This window comes from Schistocerca cancellata, unplaced genomic scaffold, assembly GCF_023864275.1.
Source record: "Schistocerca cancellata isolate TAMUIC-IGC-003103 unplaced genomic scaffold, iqSchCanc2.1 HiC_scaffold_631, whole genome shotgun sequence".
Classification (NCBI taxonomy): Eukaryota; Metazoa; Arthropoda; class Insecta; order Orthoptera; family Acrididae; genus Schistocerca; species Schistocerca cancellata.
The window spans coordinates 42,968-59,220 of NW_026046642.1; the positions used below are offsets into that span (position 1 = coordinate 42,968).

The window sequence follows — 16,253 nt, forward strand, 5'->3', positions numbered from 1 at the left end:
TGACTCACTACCCTAAATGACACTGCAGTCGACGTGCTTATTACTATCGCAGTATTCTAGTGTCGAACCGGTATTGCAAATTTGGATTAAGCAAAAATTTATTGTGTGGTCGAGCGACACCCTCGGCTCGCTCTTCCTACATGATCGCTTCTTGCGAGGAATAATTCCTAGCGCGCCGATGGCTTCAGAGTTGGTCTTCTCGAAGTTTTGCTTCCGCACTGCATTCCGCAATCTTTTCGTTATGAGCTTCGGTTTCCCGACTTTCTTGTGTTTAGTGCGTTTGGCTTCTCTAAACCCTTAGCCACCGCTCGCCGAAATTTCCACGCTGTCATATGTCGATCTGCAGAGCTCGATGAAGGCATCGCGGCCATTCCTGAGCTCATGGAACGGCCGAATCTGTAGTTGTTTCCAGATCTCTCCCACACAACAGCCTCCCAGTAGCTTGGATTACAGGAGTACGCCACTACTCCCAGCCGCTGATTCACCTTTGAAAGCAGAATGACATGAGCTACGCGCAGCTCCGTTTTTTTTTTTTTGGTGTCTGACCTACTTTGAAAGACTTTGTAGTCGATTTACTTACTACTATCGCTGTTGGAAACCAGGTGATACCACACAGTATTCTAGAGACGATCAGGCAATGAAAATTTAGAATAAGTAAAACAGTATCAAAAGAAGTTGTGTGGTGGAGCAGCACATGCAATTTACGCTTCCTAGATAATCGTTACTGCATAGAATAATTCCTTTGTCTGCGGCGTCTTTAGTATCCGTCTTCTGAAAATTTTACTTGCAGTATATTGTGCAATCTTTTCGTTATGAGTTGGTGCTTGGTTTCCCGATGTTCTTTTGTTTAGTGCATTCGCCTTCTCTTAACCCTGAGAAACCACATACCGAAACTGAGGCACTGCCGGCTGTTCATAAGCAGTGTTCGATGAAGTTATTTCGCTTTTTATTCGTTGCCTTTAATATTCTTCTCATCAGTGGTGAGTGCTGCCTGCAGAAAGCGTTTATCTTGCGAATTCACGTAAAAGTTTGTGTTCCCTGTGAGGTCCACTACCTGGGATTAACTTGACTGCTCCAGGCAGGTGGCTCGTTGGTCTAGGGGTATGATTCCTGCTTTGGGTGCAGGAGGTCCCGGGTTCAAATCCCGGACGAGCCCTGCCATTTTGACCGTGCTGAAGAGTAGGTGGAACTCAGCCCCGGTTGCAGCTCCTCAATGAAGAGTAGACGCCTGTTATAGCACGTGAATATAACAAGAATGCGGCACCAGTAAAGTACGTAGGTGGAATTCGGTAGAAACGCAGACGGTAATTTTGCATGCAACGGAAAACAAGGTTGTCTTTGCGGAATATGTGCTCCGTGAGTGGAGATTAAGCTTAATTGTGCGACAGTCTACCCTCATCTTACTAACGACGGCAACAACAAAGGGGTGGTGGCATGTAAGATTGAGAGTGGCCAAGAGTTTCTCATTATTAGTTAGCATCACACTTTGACAGAGCTGTGACAAGGCGAGTAGGGTGAGCTCAGGAAAGCCAGTAGCAAGCGCACTTGAAGTAGCCCTGAAGAACCGGATTATAAATTTTGCCAGCCATAATGGAGCTAGGGGCGTTCCCAGTTACCAAATACCGGTGCAATAAGAGAGCAACAGTATTTGACAGTAAAATGACGCCCTATCCGTCTAGCATACGACATTGCTTGTCTCTGCATACGCGGACGTGAGGTCATCTCGGAAATGAAACCCGAAATATAGATTAAAATTGTTGTGTTCCCGCCCGGGATCGAACCGGGGACCTTCTGCGTGTAAAGCAGACGTGATAACCGCTACACCACGGAAACGACGGTTCTTTTCGTGTACCACCCGGAGACTCGTAATAGCAACAGTTTTTCTTCTGTGTTAGCAAGGGCATCGGCTACGAGCTCCCTCCGATTCGTGAAGTTCCTATAGTAAAAGACGTCGATGAAAACAATCCAACCGCGACAGACAGGGAGAACGCTGGGTGAGCTGCAGCCCTACAGGGTGAGACCATCAAAGGTGGCGTCATTCACATGCAGTGCGTTTTCGGAACGGACAGGCTCGTTGGTCTAGGGGTATGATTCCTGCTTCGGGTGCAGGAGGTCCCGGGTTCAAATCCCGGACGAGCCCTTGCGTTTTGTACAACGGTGTGGTAACAAATCGCATGGCGGCGGCTGTTTCGCGCATTTCCAGGCCTCCAAGTCAGCGCTAAAATCCGACAACCAGTTCTGAAACAGTTTCATGTTTCATTTGAGCCATGTGCACCCTGCTGGTGGAACGTTTGAAGTTGATTTAAGTGGTCACTGCAGAGATCGTAGCAAGTGTCTTGCTGAGTGCGACGAAAACGGGTTTCCGCCCGCAATCGAACCGGGGACCTTCTGCGTGTTAGGCACGGCGCCTGGGCTCGGCGGCAGCTGCTGCTCTTTCTTTCCTTACGAGATACCGTCGATTCGCGCAGTCGTTATTGCAAAAGGTGTCACCAAAGGCAATCGCTTCGTTAGCGGCACGGTGCCTGGGCTCGGCGGCAGCTCTACATGGAGGCACCAGCAGCCCAGCCAGGCCGCCGCCGGCACCGGCGCGCCGCAGCGCAAGAAGTCGGCGCCCGCCCTGCAATGCCCCCTGTCGCTGCATATTCCACCCGCCTTATATCCTCCCCATGTCTGACTCACTACCCTAAATGACACTGCAGTCGACGTGCTTATTACTATCGCAGTATTCTAGTGTCGAACCGGTATTGCAAATTTGGATTAAGCAAAAATTTATTGTGTGGTCGAGCGACACCCTCGGCTCGCTCTTCCTACATGATCGCTTCTTGCGAGGAATAATTCCTAGCGCGCCGATGGCTTCAGAGTTGGTCTTCTCGAAGTTCTGCTTCCGCACTGCATTCCGCAATCTTTTCGTTATGAGCTTCGGTTTCCCGACTTTCTTGTGTTTAGTGCGTTTGGCTTCTCTAAACCCTTAGCCACCGCTCGCCGAAATTTCCACGCTGTCATATGTCGATCTGCAGAGCTCGATGAAGGCATCGCGGCCATTCCTGAGCTCATGGAACGGCCGAATCTGTAGTTGTTTCCAGATCTCTCCCACACAACAGCCTCCCAGTAGCTTGGATTACAGGAGTACGCCACTACTCCCAGCCGCTGATTCACCTTTGAAAGCAGAATGACATGAGCTACGCGCAGCTCCGTTTTTTTTTTTTTTGGTGTCTGACCTACTTTGAAAGACTTTGTAGTCGATTTACTTACTACTATCGCTGTTGGAAACCAGGTGATACCACACAGTATTCTAGAGACGATCAGGCAATGAAAATTTAGAATAAGTAAAACAGTATCAAAAGAAGTTGTGTGGTGGAGCAGCACATGCAATTTACGCTTCCTAGATAATCGTTACTGCATAGAATAATTCCTTTGTCTGCGGCGTCTTTAGTATCCGTCTTCTGAAAATTTTACTTGCAGTATATTGTGCAATCTTTTCGTTATGAGTTGGTGCTTGGTTTCCCGATGTTCTTTTGTTTAGTGCATTCGCCTTCTCTTAACCCTGAGAAACCACATACCGAAACTGAGGCACTGCCGGCTGTTCATAAGCAGTGTTCGATGAAGTTATTTCGCTTTTTATTCGTTGCCTTTAATATTCTTCTCATCAGTGGTGAGTGCTGCCTGCAGAAAGCGTTTATCTTGCGAATTCACGTAAAAGTTTGTGTTCCCTGTGAGGTCCACTACCTGGGATTAACTTGACTGCTCCAGGCAGGTGGCTCGTTGGTCTAGGGGTATGATTCCTGCTTTGGGTGCAGGAGGTCCCGGGTTCAAATCCCGGACGAGCCCTGCCATTTTGACCGTGCTGAAGAGTAGGTGGAACTCAGCCCCGGTTGCAGCTCCTCAATGAAGAGTAGACGCCTGTTATAGCACGTGAATATAACAAGAATGCGGCACCAGTAAAGTACGTAGGTGGAATTCGGTAGAAACGCAGACGGTAATTTTGCATGCAACGGAAAACAAGGTTGTCTTTGCGGAATATGTGCACCGTGAGTGGAGATTAAGCTTAATTGTGCGACAGTCTACCCTCATCTTACTAACGACGGCAACAACAAAGGGGTGGTGGCATGTAAGATTGAGAGTGGCCAAGAGTTTCTCATTATTAGTTAGCATCACACTTTGACAGAGCTGTGACAAGGCGAGTAGGGTGAGCTCAGGAAAGCCAGTAGCAAGCGCACTTGAAGTAGCCCTGAAGAACCGGATTATAAATTTTGCCAGCCATAATGGAGCTAGGGGCGTTCCCAGTTACCAAATACCGGTGCAATAAGAGAGCAACAGTATTTGACAGTAAAATGACGCCCTATCCGTCTAGCATACGACATTGCTTGTCTCTGCATACGCGGACGTGAGGTCATCTCGGAAATGAAACCCGAAATATAGATTAAAATTGTTGTGTTCCCGCCCGGGATCGAACCGGGGACCTTCTGCGTGTAAAGCAGACGTGATAACCGCTACACCACGGAAACGACGGTTCTTTTCGTGTACCACCCGGAGACTCGTAATAGCAGCAGTTTTTCTTCTGTGTTAGCAAGGGCATCGGCTACGAGCTCCCTCCGATTCGTGAAGTTCCTATAGTAAAAGACGTCGATGAAAACAATCCAACCGCGACAGACAGGGAGAACGCTGGGTGAGCTGCAGCCCTACAGGGTGAGACCATCAAAGGTGGCGTCATTCACATGCAGTGCGTTTTCGGAACGGACAGGCTCGTTGGTCTAGGGGTATGATTCCTGCTTCGGGTGCAGGAGGTCCCGGGTTCAAATCCCGGACGAGCCCTTGCGTTTTGTACAACGGTGTGGTAACAAATCGCATGGCGGCGGCTGTTTCGCGCATTTCCAGGCCTCCAAGTCAGCGCTAAAATCCGACAACCAGTTCTGAAACAGTTTCATGTTTCATTTGAGCCATGTGCACCCTGCTGGTGGAACGTTTGAAGTTGATTTAAGTGGTCACTGCAGAGATCGTAGCAAGTGTCTTGCTGAGTGCGACGAAAACGGGTTTCCGCCCGCAATCGAACCGGGGACCTTCTGCGTGTTAGGCACGGCGCCTGGGCTCGGCGGCAGCTGCTGCTCTTTCTTTCCTTACGAGATACCGTCGATTCGCGCAGTCGTTATTGCAAAAGATGTCACCAAAGGCAATCGCTTCGTTAGCGGCACGGTGCCTGGGCTCGGCGGCAGCTCTACATGGAGGCACCAGCAGCCCAGCCAGGCCGCCGCCGGCACCGGCGCGCCGCAGCGCAAGAAGTCGGCGCCCGCCCTGCAATGCCCCCTGTCGCTGCATATTCCACCCGCCTTATATCCTCCCCATGTCTGACTCACTACCCCAAATGACACTGCAGTCGACGTGCTTATTACTATCGCAGTATTCTAGTGTCGAACCGGTATTGCAAATTTGGATTAAGCAAAAATTTATTGTGTGGTCGAGCGACACCCTCGGCTCGCTCTTCCTACATGATCGCTTCTTGCGAGGAATAATTCCTAGCGCGCCGATGGCTTCAGAGTTGGTCTTCTCGAAGTTTTGCTTCCGCACTGCATTCCGCAATCTTTTCGTTATGAGCTTCGGTTTCCCGACTTTCTTGTGTTTAGTGCGTTTGGCTTCTCTAAACCCTTAGCCACCGCTCGCCGAAATTTCCACGCTGTCATATGTCGATCTGCAGAGCTCGATGAAGGCATCGCGGCCACTCCTGAGCTCATGGAACGGCCGAATCTGTAGTTGTTTCCAGATCTCTCCCACACAACAGCCTCCCAGTAGCTTGGATTACAGGAGTACGCCACTACTCCCAGCCGCTGATTCACCTTTGAAAGCAGAATGACATGAGCTACGCGCAGCTCCGTTTTTTTTTTTTTTTTTTTTTTTTTGGTGTCTGACCTACTTTGAAAGACTTTGTAGTCGATTTACTTACTACTATCGCTGTTGGAAACCAGGTGATACCACACAGTATTCTAGAGACGATCAGGCAATGAAAATTTAGAATAAGTAAAACAGTATCAAAAGAAGTTGTGTGGTGGAGCAGCACATGCAATTTACGCTTCCTAGATAATCGTTACTGCATAGAATAATTCCTTTGTCTGCGGCGTCTTTAGTATCCGTCTTCTGAAAATTTTACTTGCAGTATATTGTGCAATCTTTTCGTTATGAGTTGGTGCTTGGTTTCCCGATGTTCTTTTGTTTAGTGCATTCGCCTTCTCTTAACCCTGAGAAACCGCATACCGAAACTGAGGCACTGCCGGCTGTTCATAAGCAGTGTTCGATGAAGTTATTTCGCTTTTTATTCGTTGCCTTTAATATTCTTCTCATCAGTGGTGAGTGCTGCCTGCAGAAAGCGTTTATCTTGCGAATTCACGTAAAAGTTTGTGTTCCCTGTGAGGTCCACTACCTGGGATTAACTTGACTGCTCCAGGCAGGTGGCTCGTTGGTCTAGGGGTATGATTCCTGCTTTGGGTGCAGGAGGTCCCGGGTTCAAATCCCGGACGAGCCCTGCCATTTTGACCGTGCTGAAGAGTAGGTGGAACTCAGCCCCGGTTGCAGCTCCTCAATGAAGAGTAGACGCCTGTTATAGCACGTGAATATAACAAGAATGCGGCACCAGTAAAGTACGTAGGTGGAATTCGGTAGAAACGCAGACGGTAATTTTGCATGCAACGGAAAACAAGGTTGTCTTTGCGGAATATGTGCACCGTGAGTGGAGATTAAGCTTAATTGTGCGACAGTCTACCCTCATCTTACTAACGACGGCAACAACAAAGGGGTGGTGGCATGTAAGATTGAGAGTGGCCAAGAGTTTCTCATTATTAGTTAGCATCACACTTTGACAGAGCTGTGACAAGGCGAGTAGGGTGAGCTCAGGAAAGCCAGTAGCAAGCGCACTTGAAGTAGCCCTGAAGAACCGGATTATAAATTTTGCCAGCCATAATGGAGCTAGGGGCGTTCCCAGTTACCAAATACCGGTGCAATAAGAGAGCAACAGTATTTGACAGTAAAATGACGCCCTATCCGTCTAGCATACGACATTGCTTGTCTCTGCATACGCGGACGTGAGGTCATCTCGGAAATGAAACCCGAAATATAGATTAAAATTGTTGTGTTCCCGCCCGGGATCGAACCGGGGACCTTCTGCGTGTAAAGCAGACGTGATAACCGCTACACCACGGAAACGACGGTTCTTTTCGTGTACCACCCGGAGACTCGTAATAGCAGCAGTTTTTCTTCTGTGTTAGCAAGGGCATCGGCTACGAGCTCCCTCCGATTCGTGAAGTTCCTATAGTAAAAGACGTCGATGAAAACAATCCAACCGCGACAGACAGGGAGAACGCTGGGTGAGCTGCAGCCCTACAGGGTGAGACCATCAAAGGTGGCGTCATTCACATGCAGTGCGTTTTCGGAACGGACAGGCTCGTTGGTCTAGGGGTATGATTCCTGCTTCGGGTGCAGGAGGTCCCGGGTTCAAATCCCGGACGAGCCCTTGCGTTTTGTACAACGGTGTGGTAACAAATCGCATGGCGGCGGCTGTTTCGCGCATTTCCAGGCCTCCAAGTCAGCGCTAAAATCCGACAACCAGTTCTGAAACAGTTTCATGTTTCATTTGAGCCATGTGCACCCTGCTGGTGGAACGTTTGAAGTTGATTTAAGTGGTCACTGCAGAGATCGTAGCAAGTGTCTTGCTGAGTGCGACGAAAACGGGTTTCCGCCCGCAATCGAACCGGGGACCTTCTGCGTGTTAGGCACGGCGCCTGGGCTCGGCGGCAGCTGCTGCTCTTTCTTTCCTTACGAGATACCGTCGATTCGCGCAGTCGTTATTGCAAAAGATGTCACCAAAGGCAATCGCTTCGTTAGCGGCACGGTGCCTGGGCTCGGCGGCAGCTCTACATGGAGGCACCAGCAGCCCAGCCAGGCCGCCGCCGGCACCGGCGCGCCGCAGCGCAAGAAGTCGGCGCCCGCCCTGCAATGCCCCCTGTCGCTGCATATTCCACCCGCCTTATATCCTCCCCATGTCTGACTCACTACCCCAAATGACACTGCAGTCGACGTGCTTATTACTATCGCAGTATTCTAGTGTCGAACCGGTATTGCAAATTTGGATTAAGCAAAAATTTATTGTGTGGTCGAGCGACACCCTCGGCTCGCTCTTCCTACATGATCGCTTCTTGCGAGGAATAATTCCTAGCGCGCCGATGGCTTCAGAGTTGGTCTTCTCGAAGTTTTGCTTCCGCACTGCATTCCGCAATCTTTTCGTTATGAGCTTCGGTTTCCCGACTTTCTTGTGTTTAGTGCGTTTGGCTTCTCTAAACCCTTAGCCACCGCTCGCCGAAATTTCCACGCTGTCATATGTCGATCTGCAGAGCTCGATGAAGGCATCGCGGCCATTCCTGAGCTCATGGAACGGCCGAATCTGTAGTTGTTTCCAGATCTCTCCCACACAACAGCCTCCCAGTAGCTTGGATTACAGGAGTACGCCACTACTCCCAGCCGCTGATTCACCTTTGAAAGCAGAATGACATGAGCTACGCGCAGCTCCGTTTTTTTTTTTTTTTTTTTTTTTTTTGGTGTCTGACCTACTTTGAAAGACTTTGTAGTCGATTTACTTACTACTATCGCTGTTGGAAACCAGGTGATACCACACAGTATTCTAGAGACGATCAGGCAATGAAAATTTAGAATAAGTAAAACAGTATCAAAAGAAGTTGTGTGGTGGAGCAGCACATGCAATTTACGCTTCCTAGATAATCGTTACTGCATAGAATAATTCCTTTGTCTGCGGCGTCTTTAGTATCCGTCTTCTGAAAATTTTACTTGCAGTATATTGTGCAATCTTTTCGTTATGAGTTGGTGCTTGGTTTCCCGATGTTCTTTTGTTTAGTGCATTCGCCTTCTCTTAACCCTGAGAAACCGCATACCGAAACTGAGGCACTGCCGGCTGTTCATAAGCAGTGTTCGATGAAGTTATTTCGCTTTTTATTCGTTGCCTTTAATATTCTTCTCATCAGTGGTGAGTGCTGCCTGCAGAAAGCGTTTATCTTGCGAATTCACGTAAAAGTTTGTGTTCCCTGTGAGGTCCACTACCTGGGATTAACTTGACTGCTCCAGGCAGGTGGCTCGTTGGTCTAGGGGTATGATTCCTGCTTTGGGTGCAGGAGGTCCCGGGTTCAAATCCCGGACGAGCCCTGCCATTTTGACCGTGCTGAAGAGTAGGTGGAACTCAGCCCCGGTTGCAGCTCCTCAATGAAGAGTAGACGCCTGTTATAGCACGTGAATATAACAAGAATGCGGCACCAGTAAAGTACGTAGGTGGAATTCGGTAGAAACGCAGACGGTAATTTTGCATGCAACGGAAAACAAGGTTGTCTTTGCGGAATATGTGCACCGTGAGTGGAGATTAAGCTTAATTGTGCGACAGTCTACCCTCATCTTACTAACGACGGCAACAACAAAGGGGTGGTGGCATGTAAGATTGAGAGTGGCCAAGAGTTTCTCATTATTAGTTAGCATCACACTTTGACAGAGCTGTGACAAGGCGAGTAGGGTGAGCTCAGGAAAGCCAGTAGCAAGCGCACTTGAAGTAGCCCTGAAGAACCGGATTATAAATTTTGCCAGCCATAATGGAGCTAGGGGCGTTCCCAGTTACCAAATACCGGTGCAATAAGAGAGCAACAGTATTTGACAGTAAAATGACGCCCTATCCGTCTAGCATACGACATTGCTTGTCTCTGCATACGCGGACGTGAGGTCATCTCGGAAATGAAACCCGAAATATAGATTAAAATTGTTGTGTTCCCGCCCGGGATCGAACCGGGGACCTTCTGCGTGTAAAGCAGACGTGATAACCGCTACACCACGGAAACGACGGTTCTTTTCGTGTACCACCCGGAGACTCGTAATAGCAGCAGTTTTTCTTCTGTGTTAGCAAGGGCATCGGCTACGAGCTCCCTCCGATTCGTGAAGTTCCTATAGTAAAAGACGTCGATGAAAACAATCCAACCGCGACAGACAGGGAGAACGCTGGGTGAGCTGCAGCCCTACAGGGTGAGACCATCAAAGGTGGCGTCATTCACATGCAGTGCGTTTTCGGAACGGACAGGCTCGTTGGTCTAGGGGTATGATTCCTGCTTCGGGTGCAGGAGGTCCCGGGTTCAAATCCCGGACGAGCCCTTGCGTTTTGTACAACGGTGTGGTAACAAATCGCATGGCGGCGGCTGTTTCGCGCATTTCCAGGCCTCCAAGTCAGCGCTAAAATCCGACAACCAGTTCTGAAACAGTTTCATGTTTCATTTGAGCCATGTGCACCCTGCTGGTGGAACGTTTGAAGTTGATTTAAGTGGTCACTGCAGAGATCGTAGCAAGTGTCTTGCTGAGTGCGACGAAAACGGGTTTCCGCCCGCAATCGAACCGGGGACCTTCTGCGTGTTAGGCACGGCGCCTGGGCTCGGCGGCAGCTGCTGCTCTTTCTTTCCTTACGAGATACCGTCGATTCGCGCAGTCGTTATTGCAAAAGATGTCACCAAAGGCAATCGCTTCGTTAGCGGCACGGTGCCTGGGCTCGGCGGCAGCTCTACATGGAGGCACCAGCAGCCCAGCCAGGCCGCCGCCGGCACCGGCGCGCCGCAGCGCAAGAAGTCGGCGCCCGCCCTGCAATGCCCCCTGTCGCTGCATATTCCACCCGCCTTATATCCTCCCCATGTCTGACTCACTACCCCAAATGACACTGCAGTCGACGTGCTTATTACTATCGCAGTATTCTAGTGTCGAACCGGTATTGCAAATTTGGATTAAGCAAAAATTTATTGTGTGGTCGAGCGACACCCTCGGCTCGCTCTTCCTACATGATCGCTTCTTGCGAGGAATAATTCCTAGCGCGCCGATGGCTTCAGAGTTGGTCTTCTCGAAGTTTTGCTTCCGCACTGCATTCCGCAATCTTTTCGTTATGAGCTTCGGTTTCCCGACTTTCTTGTGTTTAGTGCGTTTGGCTTCTCTAAACCCTTAGCCACCGCTCGCCGAAATTTCCACGCTGTCATATGTCGATCTGCAGAGCTCGATGAAGGCATCGCGGCCATTCCTGAGCTCATGGAACGGCCGAATCTGTAGTTGTTTCCAGATCTCTCCCACACAACAGCCTCCCAGTAGCTTGGATTACAGGAGTACGCCACTACTCCCAGCCGCTGATTCACCTTTGAAAGCAGAATGACATGAGCTACGCGCAGCTCCGTTTTTTTTTTTTTTTTTTTTTTTTTTGGTGTCTGACCTACTTTGAAAGACTTTGTAGTCGATTTACTTACTACTATCGCTGTTGGAAACCAGGTGATACCACACAGTATTCTAGAGACGATCAGGCAATGAAAATTTAGAATAAGTAAAACAGTATCAAAAGAAGTTGTGTGGTGGAGCAGCACATGCAATTTACGCTTCCTAGATAATCGTTACTGCATAGAATAATTCCTTTGTCTGCGGCGTCTTTAGTATCCGTCTTCTGAAAATTTTACTTGCAGTATATTGTGCAATCTTTTCGTTATGAGTTGGTGCTTGGTTTCCCGATGTTCTTTTGTTTAGTGCATTCGCCTTCTCTTAACCCTGAGAAACCGCATACCGAAACTGAGGCACTGCCGGCTGTTCATAAGCAGTGTTCGATGAAGTTATTTCGCTTTTTATTCGTTGCCTTTAATATTCTTCTCATCAGTGGTGAGTGCTGCCTGCAGAAAGCGTTTATCTTGCGAATTCACGTAAAAGTTTGTGTTCCCTGTGAGGTCCACTACCTGGGATTAACTTGACTGCTCCAGGCAGGTGGCTCGTTGGTCTAGGGGTATGATTCCTGCTTTGGGTGCAGGAGGTCCCGGGTTCAAATCCCGGACGAGCCCTGCCATTTTGACCGTGCTGAAGAGTAGGTGGAACTCAGCCCCGGTTGCAGCTCCTCAATGAAGAGTAGACGCCTGTTATAGCACGTGAATATAACAAGAATGCGGCACCAGTAAAGTACGTAGGTGGAATTCGGTAGAAACGCAGACGGTAATTTTGCATGCAACGGAAAACAAGGTTGTCTTTGCGGAATATGTGCACCGTGAGTGGAGATTAAGCTTAATTGTGCGACAGTCTACCCTCATCTTACTAACGACGGCAACAACAAAGGGGTGGTGGCATGTAAGATTGAGAGTGGCCAAGAGTTTCTCATTATTAGTTAGCATCACACTTTGACAGAGCTGTGACAAGGCGAGTAGGGTGAGCTCAGGAAAGCCAGTAGCAAGCGCACTTGAAGTAGCCCTGAAGAACCGGATTATAAATTTTGCCAGCCATAATGGAGCTAGGGGCGTTCCCAGTTACCAAATACCGGTGCAATAAGAGAGCAACAGTATTTGACAGTAAAATGACGCCCTATCCGTCTAGCATACGACATTGCTTGTCTCTGCATACGCGGACGTGAGGTCATCTCGGAAATGAAACCCGAAATATAGATTAAAATTGTTGTGTTCCCGCCCGGGATCGAACCGGGGACCTTCTGCGTGTAAAGCAGACGTGATAACCGCTACACCACGGAAACGACGGTTCTTTTCGTGTACCACCCGGAGACTCGTAATAGCAGCAGTTTTTCTTCTGTGTTAGCAAGGGCATCGGCTACGAGCTCCCTCCGATTCGTGAAGTTCCTATAGTAAAAGACGTCGATGAAAACAATCCAACCGCGACAGACAGGGAGAACGCTGGGTGAGCTGCAGCCCTACAGGGTGAGACCATCAAAGGTGGCGTCATTCACATGCAGTGCGTTTTCGGAACGGACAGGCTCGTTGGTCTAGGGGTATGATTCCTGCTTCGGGTGCAGGAGGTCCCGGGTTCAAATCCCGGACGAGCCCTTGCGTTTTGTACAACGGTGTGGTAACAAATCGCATGGCGGCGGCTGTTTCGCGCATTTCCAGGCCTCCAAGTCAGCGCTAAAATCCGACAACCAGTTCTGAAACAGTTTCATGTTTCATTTGAGCCATGTGCACCCTGCTGGTGGAACGTTTGAAGTTGATTTAAGTGGTCACTGCAGAGATCGTAGCAAGTGTCTTGCTGAGTGCGACGAAAACGGGTTTCCGCCCGCAATCGAACCGGGGACCTTCTGCGTGTTAGGCACGGCGCCTGGGCTCGGCGGCAGCTGCTGCTCTTTCTTTCCTTACGAGATACCGTCGATTCGCGCAGTCGTTATTGCAAAAGATGTCACCAAAGGCAATCGCTTCGTTAGCGGCACGGTGCCTGGGCTCGGCGGCAGCTCTACATGGAGGCACCAGCAGCCCAGCCAGGCCGCCGCCGGCACCGGCGCGCCGCAGCGCAAGAAGTCGGCGCCCGCCCTGCAATGCCCCCTGTCGCTGCATATTCCACCCGCCTTATATCCTCCCCATGTCTGACTCACTACCCCAAATGACACTGCAGTCGACGTGCTTATTACTATCGCAGTATTCTAGTGTCGAACCGGTATTGCAAATTTGGATTAAGCAAAAATTTATTGTGTGGTCGAGCGACACCCTCGGCTCGCTCTTCCTACATGATCGCTTCTTGCGAGGAATAATTCCTAGCGCGCCGATGGCTTCAGAGTTGGTCTTCTCGAAGTTTTGCTTCCGCACTGCATTCCGCAATCTTTTCGTTATGAGCTTCGGTTTCCCGACTTTCTTGTGTTTAGTGCGTTTGGCTTCTCTAAACCCTTAGCCACCGCTCGCCGAAATTTCCACGCTGTCATATGTCGATCTGCAGAGCTCGATGAAGGCATCGCGGCCACTCCTGAGCTCATGGAACGGCCGAATCTGTAGTTGTTTCCAGATCTCTCCCACACAACAGCCTCCCAGTAGCTTGGATTACAGGAGTACGCCACTACTCCCAGCCGCTGATTCACCTTTGAAAGCAGAATGACATGAGCTACGCGCAGCTCCGTTTTTTTTTTTTTTTTTTTTTTTTTTGGTGTCTGACCTACTTTGAAAGACTTTGTAGTCGATTTACTTACTACTATCGCTGTTGGAAACCAGGTGATACCACACAGTATTCTAGAGACGATCAGGCAATGAAAATTTAGAATAAGTAAAACAGTATCAAAAGAAGTTGTGTGGTGGAGCAGCACATGCAATTTACGCTTCCTAGATAATCGTTACTGCATAGAATAATTCCTTTGTCTGCGGCGTCTTTAGTATCCGTCTTCTGAAAATTTTACTTGCAGTATATTGTGCAATCTTTTCGTTATGAGTTGGTGCTTGGTTTCCCGATGTTCTTTTGTTTAGTGCATTCGCCTTCTCTTAACCCTGAGAAACCGCATACCGAAACTGAGGCACTGCCGGCTGTTCATAAGCAGTGTTCGATGAAGTTATTTCGCTTTTTATTCGTTGCCTTTAATATTCTTCTCATCAGTGGTGAGTGCTGCCTGCAGAAAGCGTTTATCTTGCGAATTCACGTAAAAGTTTGTGTTCCCTGTGAGGTCCACTACCTGGGATTAACTTGACTGCTCCAGGCAGGTGGCTCGTTGGTCTAGGGGTATGATTCCTGCTTTGGGTGCAGGAGGTCCCGGGTTCAAATCCCGGACGAGCCCTGCCATTTTGACCGTGCTGAAGAGTAGGTGGAACTCAGCCCCGGTTGCAGCTCCTCAATGAAGAGTAGACGCCTGTTATAGCACGTGAATATAACAAGAATGCGGCACCAGTAAAGTACGTAGGTGGAATTCGGTAGAAACGCAGACGGTAATTTTGCATGCAACGGAAAACAAGGTTGTCTTTGCGGAATATGTGCACCGTGAGTGGAGATTAAGCTTAATTGTGCGACAGTCTACCCTCATCTTACTAACGACGGCAACAACAAAGGGGTGGTGGCATGTAAGATTGAGAGTGGCCAAGAGTTTCTCATTATTAGTTAGCATCACACTTTGACAGAGCTGTGACAAGGCGAGTAGGGTGAGCTCAGGAAAGCCAGTAGCAAGCGCACTTGAAGTAGCCCTGAAGAACCGGATTATAAATTTTGCCAGCCATAATGGAGCTAGGGGCGTTCCCAGTTACCAAATACCGGTGCAATAAGAGAGCAACAGTATTTGACAGTAAAATGACGCCCTATCCGTCTAGCATACGACATTGCTTGTCTCTGCATACGCGGACGTGAGGTCATCTCGGAAATGAAACCCGAAATATAGATTAAAATTGTTGTGTTCCCGCCCGGGATCGAACCGGGGACCTTCTGCGTGTAAAGCAGACGTGATAACCGCTACACCACGGAAACGACGGTTCTTTTCGTGTACCACCCGGAGACTCGTAATAGCAACAGTTTTTCTTCTGTGTTAGCAAGGGCATCGGCTACGAGCTCCCTCCGATTCGTGAAGTTCCTATAGTAAAAGACGTCGATGAAAACAATCCAACCGCGACAGACAGGGAGAACGCTGGGTGAGCTGCAGCCCTACAGGGTGAGACCATCAAAGGTGGCGTCATTCACATGCAGTGCGTTTTCGGAACGGACAGGCTCGTTGGTCTAGGGGTATGATTCCTGCTTCGGGTGCAGGAGGTCCCGGGTTCAAATCCCGGACGAGCCCTTGCGTTTTGTACAACGGTGTGGTAACAAATCGCATGGCGGCGGCTGTTTCGCGCATTTCCAGGCCTCCAAGTCAGCGCTAAAATCCGACAACCAGTTCTGAAACAGTTTCATGTTTCATTTGAGCCATGTGCACCCTGCTGGTGGAACGTTTGAAGTTGATTTAAGTGGTCACTGCAGAGATCGTAGCAAGTGTCTTGCTGAGTGCGACGAAAACGGGTTTCCGCCCGCAATCGAACCGGGGACCTTCTGCGTGTTAGGCACGGCGCCTGGGCTCGGCGGCAGCTGCTGCTCTTTCTTTCCTTACGAGATACCGTCGATTCGCGCAGTCGTTATTGCAAAAGATGTCACCAAAGGCAATCGCTTCGTTAGCGGCACGGTGCCTGGGCTCGGCGGCAGCTCTACATGGAGGCACCAGCAGCCCAGCCAGGCCGCCGCCGGCACCGGCGCGCCGCAGCGCAAGAAGTCGGCGCCCGCCCTGCAATGCCCCCTGTCGCTGCATATTCCACCCGCCTTATATCCTCCCCATGTCTGACTCACTACCCTAAATGACACTGCAGTCGACGTGCTTATTACTATCGCAGTATTCTAGTGTCGAACCGGTATTGCAAATTTGGATTAAGCAAAAATTTATTGTGTGGTCGAGCGACACCCTCGGCTCGCTCTTCCTACATGATCGCTTCTTGCGAGGAATAATTCCTAGCGCG

The 16,253-nt window shown here is 49.5% G+C and overlaps 18 non-coding genes across 18 annotated transcripts; 12 read left to right on the forward strand and 6 right to left on the reverse strand.

Annotated features, from left to right (window-relative positions):
* The first annotated feature begins 1,084 nt into the window (after positions 1-1,084).
* Trnap-ugg (transfer RNA proline (anticodon UGG)) lies at positions 1,085-1,156 on the forward strand. Its single transcript has one exon. It is a non-coding gene; the product is annotated as a tRNA-Pro (tRNA).
* Positions 1,157-1,760: 604 nt separating this feature from the next.
* Trnav-uac (transfer RNA valine (anticodon UAC)) lies at positions 1,761-1,833 on the reverse strand. Its single transcript has one exon. It is a non-coding gene; the product is annotated as a tRNA-Val (tRNA).
* A 235-nt stretch (positions 1,834-2,068) lies between these two features.
* Trnap-cgg (transfer RNA proline (anticodon CGG)) lies at positions 2,069-2,140 on the forward strand. The gene has a single exon. It is a non-coding gene; the product is annotated as a tRNA-Pro (tRNA).
* Positions 2,141-3,756: 1,616 nt separating this feature from the next.
* On the forward strand, positions 3,757-3,828 carry Trnap-ugg (transfer RNA proline (anticodon UGG)). Its single transcript has one exon. It is a non-coding gene; the product is annotated as a tRNA-Pro (tRNA).
* A 604-nt stretch (positions 3,829-4,432) lies between these two features.
* Positions 4,433-4,505, reverse strand: Trnav-uac (transfer RNA valine (anticodon UAC)). Its single transcript has one exon. It is a non-coding gene; the product is annotated as a tRNA-Val (tRNA).
* Positions 4,506-4,740: 235 nt separating this feature from the next.
* Trnap-cgg (transfer RNA proline (anticodon CGG)) lies at positions 4,741-4,812 on the forward strand. Its single transcript has one exon. It is a non-coding gene; the product is annotated as a tRNA-Pro (tRNA).
* Positions 4,813-6,439: 1,627 nt separating this feature from the next.
* Positions 6,440-6,511, forward strand: Trnap-ugg (transfer RNA proline (anticodon UGG)). The gene has a single exon. It is a non-coding gene; the product is annotated as a tRNA-Pro (tRNA).
* A 604-nt stretch (positions 6,512-7,115) lies between these two features.
* On the reverse strand, positions 7,116-7,188 carry Trnav-uac (transfer RNA valine (anticodon UAC)). The gene has a single exon. It is a non-coding gene; the product is annotated as a tRNA-Val (tRNA).
* Positions 7,189-7,423: 235 nt separating this feature from the next.
* Positions 7,424-7,495, forward strand: Trnap-cgg (transfer RNA proline (anticodon CGG)). The gene has a single exon. It is a non-coding gene; the product is annotated as a tRNA-Pro (tRNA).
* Positions 7,496-9,123: 1,628 nt separating this feature from the next.
* Positions 9,124-9,195, forward strand: Trnap-ugg (transfer RNA proline (anticodon UGG)). The gene has a single exon. It is a non-coding gene; the product is annotated as a tRNA-Pro (tRNA).
* A 604-nt stretch (positions 9,196-9,799) lies between these two features.
* Positions 9,800-9,872, reverse strand: Trnav-uac (transfer RNA valine (anticodon UAC)). The gene has a single exon. It is a non-coding gene; the product is annotated as a tRNA-Val (tRNA).
* A 235-nt stretch (positions 9,873-10,107) lies between these two features.
* Trnap-cgg (transfer RNA proline (anticodon CGG)) lies at positions 10,108-10,179 on the forward strand. Its single transcript has one exon. It is a non-coding gene; the product is annotated as a tRNA-Pro (tRNA).
* A 1,628-nt stretch (positions 10,180-11,807) lies between these two features.
* Positions 11,808-11,879, forward strand: Trnap-ugg (transfer RNA proline (anticodon UGG)). Its single transcript has one exon. It is a non-coding gene; the product is annotated as a tRNA-Pro (tRNA).
* Positions 11,880-12,483: 604 nt separating this feature from the next.
* Positions 12,484-12,556, reverse strand: Trnav-uac (transfer RNA valine (anticodon UAC)). The gene has a single exon. It is a non-coding gene; the product is annotated as a tRNA-Val (tRNA).
* Positions 12,557-12,791: 235 nt separating this feature from the next.
* Trnap-cgg (transfer RNA proline (anticodon CGG)) lies at positions 12,792-12,863 on the forward strand. Its single transcript has one exon. It is a non-coding gene; the product is annotated as a tRNA-Pro (tRNA).
* A 1,628-nt stretch (positions 12,864-14,491) lies between these two features.
* Trnap-ugg (transfer RNA proline (anticodon UGG)) lies at positions 14,492-14,563 on the forward strand. The gene has a single exon. It is a non-coding gene; the product is annotated as a tRNA-Pro (tRNA).
* Positions 14,564-15,167: 604 nt separating this feature from the next.
* Trnav-uac (transfer RNA valine (anticodon UAC)) lies at positions 15,168-15,240 on the reverse strand. Its single transcript has one exon. It is a non-coding gene; the product is annotated as a tRNA-Val (tRNA).
* Positions 15,241-15,475: 235 nt separating this feature from the next.
* On the forward strand, positions 15,476-15,547 carry Trnap-cgg (transfer RNA proline (anticodon CGG)). The gene has a single exon. It is a non-coding gene; the product is annotated as a tRNA-Pro (tRNA).
* Positions 15,548-16,253: the final 706 nt, after the last annotated feature.